General features: G+C 43.5%; 2 pseudogenes; both read left to right on the top strand.

Annotated features, from left to right (window-relative positions):
- Positions 1-4,103: 4,103 nt before the first annotated feature.
- On the top strand, positions 4,104-4,172 carry LOC122554045 (U6 spliceosomal RNA; annotated as a pseudogene).
- Positions 4,173-4,595: 423 nt separating this feature from the next.
- LOC148149376 (U6 spliceosomal RNA) lies at positions 4,596-4,664 on the top strand (annotated as a pseudogene).
- Positions 4,665-8,906: the final 4,242 nt, after the last annotated feature.

Raw genomic sequence — 8,906 nt, 5'->3', positions numbered from 1 at the left:
GATTCTATTTGCCAAACAATCTCATGTCCCCTTTTTGCCATCCTGATTTCCCTCTTAAGTATACTCCTACTTCCTCTATACTCTCCTAAGGATTCATTCGATCTATCCTGTCTATACCTGAAATGTGCTTCCTTCTTTTTCGTAACCAAACCCTCAATTTCTTTAGTCATCCAGCATTCTCTATACCTACCAGCCGTCCCTTTCACCCTGACAGGAATATACTTTCTCTGGATTCTAGTATCTCATTTCTGAAGGCTTCCCATTTTCCAGCCGTCCTTTTACCTGCGAACATCTGCCCCCAATCAGCTTTTGAAAGCTCTTGCCTATATTGGTCAGTAGAGCTGAGTTATCCAGCTGTGATCAGCTAATCAATTGGATACTTGCAAATCAGATAAGGACCTTTTAAATTCCTTATTAACCTCATTACAGGAAATGCAAAAGAATAATTGATTCTTACTAATTTGTTTTAATATCTGTTCCAACAAAGTTGTGTGAGAAACAAAAACAGAAGTTGCTGAAAAAACTCAGCTGGCAGCATCTATGAAGAGAAATCAGAGTTAACGTTTTGAGTCCAGTGACCCTTCCTCAGAATCGGTCATCGGACCTGAAATGTTAATTCTGATTTCTCTTCACAGATGTTGCCAGACCTACTGAGCTTTCCCAACCACTTCTGTTTCTGATTTATAGTTCTTTTGCTTTTTTTCTAAAATTTGTGAGAATTCTTTAGCTAACAATTTATGAGCAGTTTCTTTCTTACCATATTTACTAGATACCCCTGTCTTGATCCTTGGGTATCTTAGAATGTGTTCATTCATGCCACATTCCAATGTCTGCTAGTTTCTGTACCTATGATTCATTTACCTCTGTAATGATGTATGGCTGTTTTTAACCATCTGAGACTGATTTGCTCTCATAATTTTATTTGAATCTTTTCCTCTAATGCTTTTAGTGATCTTTTTTGTATATAGGTGGATCTATAACTACTTTGGAATTTATATCTATGATTATTTGAAGGACCTCAACTACAACCTACTATTAGTATTGTGACAGATTGGTTAAATAATTGAAGAAAGATTCACTAATTAAATTTAATGTGAAATGTTCTTATCTATGTCTTATGCGTAAGCAACTGCAGCTGTATATTCTATCTCAGTTCTGTTTCCTTAAGTCTACAGAGATACTATTGTTCTACTTGTGAAGACTACATTTAGCAAAATATTTTCCCAAGCTCTCTAACTACTGTCAGCCATGTTTTGCCGCAATAACCATGGGCAGCCATTGGCCATTTTGTGCTGCTCAGTCATTGGCCGTCCTAACATCTCTCTTCTGATTGTTGTTTAGTTCAAGACATGGGCATCTTGTACTGAATTTCAGAAATTCACAGGAATTCTGTATAGATTTACCACTAGTTGGGTGAAAGTGCAGCAGGGAACACAGGAACTGACTAGAACTCAAAACAAAATAATTTCTGATATCTATCAGACAGAACCTCCATCCATCACACCTGTCGTGATTATATTAGAGGAGAGAGCTGGTGCCCAAACTGGGGCAGAAGGGGAATTGGGAATGGGGAGAGTCCTCAGCATTTGGTTGAGCCTGATACACTAGACATAAATGAAAGTCCAAATTTTGGTTGTAGTGTGGGCCCTGAAAGTATTGCAGCCAAAAGTGCAGTTAGCAAAAAGGCTCAGAGGAGTTTGATAGAGACATACAAGATGATCAGAGGATTAGGTTGGGTAGACAGTGAAAGCCTTTTTCTTAGAATGATGACATCAGCTTATACGAGAGGGCATAACTACAAATTGAGGAGTGATAGATTTAAGACAGATGTCAGAGGCAGGCTCTTTACTCAGCGAGGGGTAAGTGCGTGGAATGCCCTGTCTGCCAATGTAGTTAACTCAGCCACATTAGGGAGATTTAACCAATCTTTGGATAATCACATGGATGATGATGGGATAGTGTAGGGGGATGGGCTTAGATTAGTTCACAGGTCAGCGCAACATCGAGGGCCGAAGGGCCTATTCTGTGCTGTATTGTTCTATGTTCTGTGTTCTATGTTACTTATATTCTTCCATAAGACATGGTGTCACTGGAAAGGCCAACATTTATTACCTATTCCTAATTGCTTGAGCAGATTCTCTTTGGATAATTTTTAAGAATGCCATTAGAGTTTGAGCAGCCTTTTCCCTGACTCCCTCAACCCACAAATCACGGATACCCAAAGGTAAAGTATTTTGCGACTCATAACCATGCGAGGCAGTGCAGGATTTAAAAAAAAGTCAGTCAGGGCATGTGGGAATTTATCGCCCATCCCTAGTTGCCCTTCAGGTGGTGATGGTGAGCTGTCTCTTAAACTGCTGACATCCTTTTTGTTTAAGTTAACACATAATGCTGTTGGGATGGGGGGGAGATCCAGGATTTTGACCCAGTAATGTTGAAGGAATGGTGACATATTTGTAACCAGAATGGTGATTGGAAGGGAGTTTCCATGTAACTGCTGTCCTTGAATTTCTAGACGACAGAGATTAGAAGTTTAGAAGGTGCTGTCCAGAGAGTCTTGGTTACATCGACGATTAAGGGAGGATACTTTCTCTAGACCCTGATGCATCATGGCATTGCAGTGATTGAAATGAGGCCAGCTGCGAGGATCTCATAGAATTTGAGTACCTTGATTGGGGCTGTTAATCCAGTCCAGTCATGGAGTCCTAGCTGACAGATGAGTGTCTGGGATTTGGGGTTTGTCCTCATTTCCCTGTAAACTGGTTGTATGGTAGGGTTTGGGTCCTGGTCTTGCTGCTCCTTCCCTTGTAAAATTGCTGTTTCTTTGTATGCAGTTGTTAATGTTAACTGTTTTTTGTAAATTGTTTCGTAACTGTTTAATAAAATAAAAAAAAGGACCATCATTGCCCTTTGATGTGAAGGGCACTGCTTGTCACTGGCCACTTGGGTGTTTCTTTTCTTCCTGGTGGTGGGAAAAAAAAGGAAAGAATAAATAAATAAATAAACATGAGTGTCAGATGTCAAAGAGTGTGGTGCTGGAAAAGCACAACCAGGCAGCAGCATCCAAGGAGCAGGAGAATTGATGTTAGAGTGTCTGATATCCTATTCACTGAGAGTTAACTCTGTGTTGGTTATAGATAACAGACCATCGTTTACCAGCATTTACCAGAATTTGAGTATTTCCTCAAGTTGAATGGTATGCATCATACAAGGACAGTTCCATACTATGCATCGTCCAATGGTCTGACAGACAGAGCAGTCCAAACTTTGGAGGCAGGCTTACAGAAACAGCCTTCAGCTTCACTAGATAGAAAACGGTCTTGGTTCCTATATGATTATAGGACCACTCCTCAAGCAACTTCAGAGATAGCTCCAGCAGAGTTGCTAATGGGGAGAAGACTCCACACCAGGTTAAATCTGATCTTCTTGCATTGGGTCTGTGGGGTTGGGAGGGTGAAATGGTATCAGGAACGCCAATGCTGTACACAACACTCCGCAAATTGAGACAATTTACTTTAGGAGGCGAAGTGTGGCACAGGACCCATGGGAATGGCCCTACACAGATAAGAGGTATGGTCAATGCCAGTGATGTATAAAGTTCGGGTAGGTGAAATGGTCATGAGCAAGCATATGGACCACATGAAAGCTGCAAATTCACAAACAATGTGGGGGTAAAACATGCGCACCTCCTCAACTGCCCTTCTGACTGTTCCAGAACCCATGGGTTCTCCCTCTCCATCAAGTCTTCAAGATATCTCAGGATCTGAAAAGAATACAGGGGACGTTGCCATCTCGATCGCTTTGCTGTCTGAAGAGGTGAATGGATTTCTTCTGAGACGTTCTAGGCATAAGAGGCGAGCTACTGTGTGCTACACACCACCCAAATTAAAGGCAGTGTTGGAGGACTCTGACCTGGTGCTAAAACACCTCAGGAGAAGCTACAAAAAAAGAGAACTGACCTATATCTTCAGACTCAGGTGGGAACGGATGTAGTAATTGTAATGAGGTGAGCCTGGTGGACCTCAGAATATAAATTCCCTGATTGGCTGAGATTAACAGCTCCAATCAGGGAACCCTGCCTGACAGAGATAAACAGGAGTTTTGTGCTGGCTTCGGCGGCACATATACTAAAATTGGAACGATACAGAGAAGATTAGCATGGCTCCTGCGTATTTTGATTTAGTCCCTACCCTCCTCTTCACTGTTTTGATCACACAGCACTGCCCTTTGATGTGAAGGGCAGTGTTTGTCACTGGCCACCCGGGTGTTTTCCTATCTTCCTGGTGGTGGAAATTGAATAAAGATTGGTGCACTTTGAGTCTTCCACTGTGTCTCACACCTGCACACACACACCATGGGTTCTGGGGATAAAATAAGCACTACTGCACTTAGGTGGTAGTGTGGGGGTTAAAATTAAAAAATAAAAAAGAAAAAAGAAGAGAAAAAAAAAATAAATAAAAATTTAAAAAAGGGAAGTGTCACTGCCCTCTGATGTGAAGGGCAGTGCTTGTCACTGGCCACCCGGGTGTTTTCCTATCTTCCTGGTGGTGGAAATTGAATAAAGAAAAAGAAAAAAAAAAATAAACAGGAGTTTTGTGCTCGCTTCGGCGGCACATATACTAAAATTGGAACGATACAGAGAAGATTAGCATGGCCCCTGCGTATTTTGATTTAGTCCCTACCCTCCCCTTCACTGTTTTGATCACACAGCACTGCCCTTTGATGTGAAGGGCAGTGTTTGTCACTGGCCACTCGGGTGTTTTCCTATCTTCTTGGTGGTGGAAATTGAATAAAGATTCGTGCACTTTGAGTCTTTCACTGTGTCTCACACCTGTGCGCACACACACCATGGGTGCTGGGGACAAAAATATATAATAAGCACTACCGCACTTAGGTGGTAGTGTGGGGGTTAAAAAGGAAAAAAAAAGAAAAGGAGTTTAAAAAAAATAAACAGGAGTTTTTCTCCCTCCAACTCTATTTTGATTTAGTCCCTACCCTCCCCTTCACTGTTTTGATCACACAGCACTGCCCTCTGATGTGAAGGGCAGTGTTTGTCACTGGCCACCCTGGTGTTTAGAGGAAAAAAAATAAAATAAACAGGAGTTTTTCTCCCTCCAACTCCATTTTGATTTAGTCCCTACCCTCCCCTTCACTGTTTTTGATCACACAGCACTGCCCTTTGATGTGAAGGGCAGCGTTTGTCACTGGCCACCTGGGTGTTTTCCTATCTTCATGGAAATTGAATAAACAATTCGTGCACTTTGTGTCTTTCACTGTGTTTCACCTGTATACACACACACCATGGGTGCTGGGGATAAAATAAGCACTACCGCACTTAGGTGGTAGTGTGGGGGTTAAATTAAAAAAAAGAAAAAAAAGGAAAGAAATAAACAGGAGTTTTTCTCCCTCCAACTCTATTTTGATTTAGTCCCTACCCTCCTCCTCACTGTTTTGATCACACAGCACTGCCCTTTGATGTGAAGGGCAGTGTTTGTCACTGGCCACCCGGGTGTTTTCCTATCTTCTTGGTGGTGGAATTTGAATAAAGATTTGTGCACTTTGTGTCTTTCACTGTGTCTCACACCTGCACACACAAAAGTAAAAAGGTGGCAAGCACTGCCCTTTGATGTGAAGGGCACTGCTTGTCACTGGCCACTCGGGTGTTTTCCTATAAGAAAAAAAATTAAACAGGAGTTTTTTACCCCTCTTCCGCGATTACGTTAGGGCCCGGGTGTCCTTGGAGAAGGAGCACGCGGCTTCCACCAACACTCTGGAGTTGTTCAGGGAGAGGTGGGCGCCGCAGGGAGTGGAGTGCATTATTTCTCCCTCCAACTCCATTTTGATTTAGTCCCTACCCTCCCCTTCATTGTTTTTGATCACACAGCACTGCCCTTTAATGTGAAGGGCAGTGTTTGTCACTGGCCACCCGGGTGTTTTCCTATCTTCCTGGTGGTGGAATTTGAATAAAGATTCGCGCACTTTGTGTCTTTCACTGTGTCTCACACCTGTGCGCACACACACCATGGGTGCTGAGGGGAAAAAAATATATAAATAGGGAATTAAAAAAATAAGCACTAAAAGAAAAATAAACAGGAGTTTCAGAGACTCTGCTCATCCTGAGAGTGGCCTCTGAGGGAGTAGCATCAATGCTGAAGGACTTACCATTTGTGTTAGGGAGGGGACTAAATCTGTGCTGGGCCTCAGCCAGTGTATACTGTTAACCTGGAACAATTGGGAAAGCCCTGGCTGGCTTATATAAGCAGGAGATTTAGAATCTCCTCAGTTTAGGGACTAATTCTGCTGGCTACTGCTAAAATCAGTGATTCCAGTTTTTATTGGGAAACCTGATTCCTGAACTGGCTGAACTATATAACCAGCTTGTTAACTGGTATTCCTTTTAAGGACTGACTTTTAAAACTGCCTGATCCATGCAGTCAATGTTAAAGGTGCCATTCAGTTCTCATTAAGGGATTGTTGTTTCACTGGCTAGTTACAGCTTGTTATTCTTTTCTCCTCCTTTGAGAAAAGAACATTTTTTCTTTTTAGTGGCAGGTCTTAGCCTTTGGACTGTAGTTTTCCTTTTTGTATGTTTTCACTTTTTTTGGTGTTTGGACTGAGCCCTTGTGAGAAAATACAGCTTACCAGATGAGCTGTTCCTGAGGGACTGGGTCTCTGTAAAGTCTGTGCTGGGAGGTGAGCACTTGCTGTATCCTGGAGTTTGGGAGATGACCCTGCTTTTGGGTGTGGACCAAACACCTGTGAGTTAACAGTGTCTTTACAATGTACTGTGTTGCTGAGAGTGGGCCTGGTTCTCCAAGGATGGCCCAGGACTTTATGGAGACTGAACACCTGTGCTGTGGGGTGTGCACTTCCTGCATTCAGGAGTGGACTCTGGTCTTGGTTGTGAACTGTTTTTGGCAATGGACTGTGCAGTTTGGACTGGACTTCATTTCTGACAAGGCACTCTGTATACTGGAGTGGACTCTGATCCTGGGAATGGACTCTACATGTTGAAGAGAACTGTGTGGCAATGGACTCTACCAGAAAGGACTGTTTTTGTTGATTGATTGACTGACTGACTGACCGACTGTCTTGTTTAGGTATATCACCTGCACTCATGTCCCTGGGTCTGGCAGGCCTCACTGAGCTGGGAGACTCATAGGTCATCCTGAAAGCTGTCATCGAGAGCCAGCGGGTAGCTAGGCCATCCTGTGAACCTGAAGGTTGGTAGGCTGTCCCTGATACTCGTCTCCCTGAGCAGGAAGGTAGGTAGACCATTCTGAGTGCTTTCTTCCTGAGAAGGGGTGATCAGGACAGGCCCTTCTAGAAGTGGTCCGGTGTCAGTGCAGCTGAGCACCAAAAGGTGTGTAGGGTCCAGCTGAGATTTAGAAGGCTTGTGGGCTGTTTGAGGTTGTCGGAAGGTATCAGGTCAGTCCACAGGCTGGGTGGCTCAACTGGGTAGGTGTGAGCCTGATGGTATGTAAGGGCAGATCCTACCAGAAGGCTGGTAGGCTGTCCTCAGTGCTGTCACCCTGGACAAGTACCAGGGCAAACTCACCTAGGTGTCTGAAAGGTGCAAAGGGTGGCTAGGGGAGCTGGAAGGTGGGTAGGATGCCCTGACTGCTGTCATCCTGGGGAGGTTGGAAGCAGTATAGGCTGTCCTAGAAGTGGTTAGAAGGGGCATGGGATGGATTGAGAACCAGAAGGGGTGTGGGGGATGGGTGGGTTGCTGGAGGTCTATATTGTATGTGCTTTTGTGTAATTGGACTGTCTTGTATGTACAAATGTTACTATTTTGTAATGCTTGAAACTGGAGTTTGAGATTTGTCCTCATTTCCCTGAAAACTGGTTGAATGGTAGGTTTGGGGCTAGACTTTGCCATTCCTCTCCCTTGTAAAATTGCTGTTTCTGTATAGTTAATGTGCAGTTTTTTGCAAACTATTCCTTAAAAAAATAAGGAGTTTCAGAGGCTCTGTTCACACAGCTGTCTTTGACGGAGTAGCTTCAATGGTGAAGGACTTTCCATTTGTTAGGGAGGGGACTAAATCTGTGCTGGGCCTCAATTAATATACTGTTAATCTAGGACAATCAGGAAAGCAATGGCTGGCTGATCGAACCAGGATTAGGATCTCTTCCGTTTCGGGACTGACTCTGGTGGCTGGGCCACAGTCAGTGTTCCAGCTTTTTTGTAGGAAACCGGATTTCTGAACTGGCTAATTGTATAGTCTCCTTGTTAACTCCTTCCTTATTAAGGACTTTTTTTAACTGCCTGATCACCAGAGTCACAGGTGTAATTCAGTTCTCATTAGGGAATTGTTTCACTGGCTGGTTACAGCCAGTGTTATTGTTTTCTGTCCTTAAAATATGATTTTTGTGGTAGGGCTTATACTTGCACTGTAGTTTTGTTTCTTACATGTTTCACTTTTTTAGTGTTTGGACTGAGCCCTTGTGAGAATACATCTTCCCAGATGAACTGTTCCTGTGGGTAGGCCTGACCCTCTGTCAGTAGACTAAGTCTCTGTAAAGACTGAACATGTGTGCTGGGAGGTGAGCAATTGCTGTATCCTGGAGTTTGGGAGTGGACCCTGCCTTCAGGAGTAGACATCCTTGAGTTAACTGTACTTGTGCAATGTACTGTTCCTGTGAGTGGGCCTAGTTATCTCAGGAGACTGAACACCTGTGAGTGCTGTGTGGTAGGTGCATTTGCTACCTTCAGGAGTGGACTGTTTTGGCACTGGACTCTATTTCTTGCAATGCACTTCGTATACTGAAGTGGACTGTTCTTGGGAATGGACTCTACATTTTAAAAAACTCATGATGGTCTCTGTACTAGAAGGGACTGTATTGTTGCTTATTGGACTTATCACCTGCACTCTTTTTTTCCCTGGGTGTAGTCGGCCTCTGAG

This window comes from Chiloscyllium plagiosum, unplaced genomic scaffold (assembly GCF_037043375.1).
Source record: "Chiloscyllium plagiosum isolate Xiang-an unplaced genomic scaffold, Cpla_swu_hap1 HiC_scaffold_8, whole genome shotgun sequence".
NCBI classification, from domain to species: Eukaryota; Metazoa; Chordata; class Chondrichthyes; order Orectolobiformes; family Hemiscylliidae; genus Chiloscyllium; species Chiloscyllium plagiosum.
Note: the sequence above shows the minus strand (reverse complement) of the source record. Positions and strands in the feature narration are given on the sequence as shown.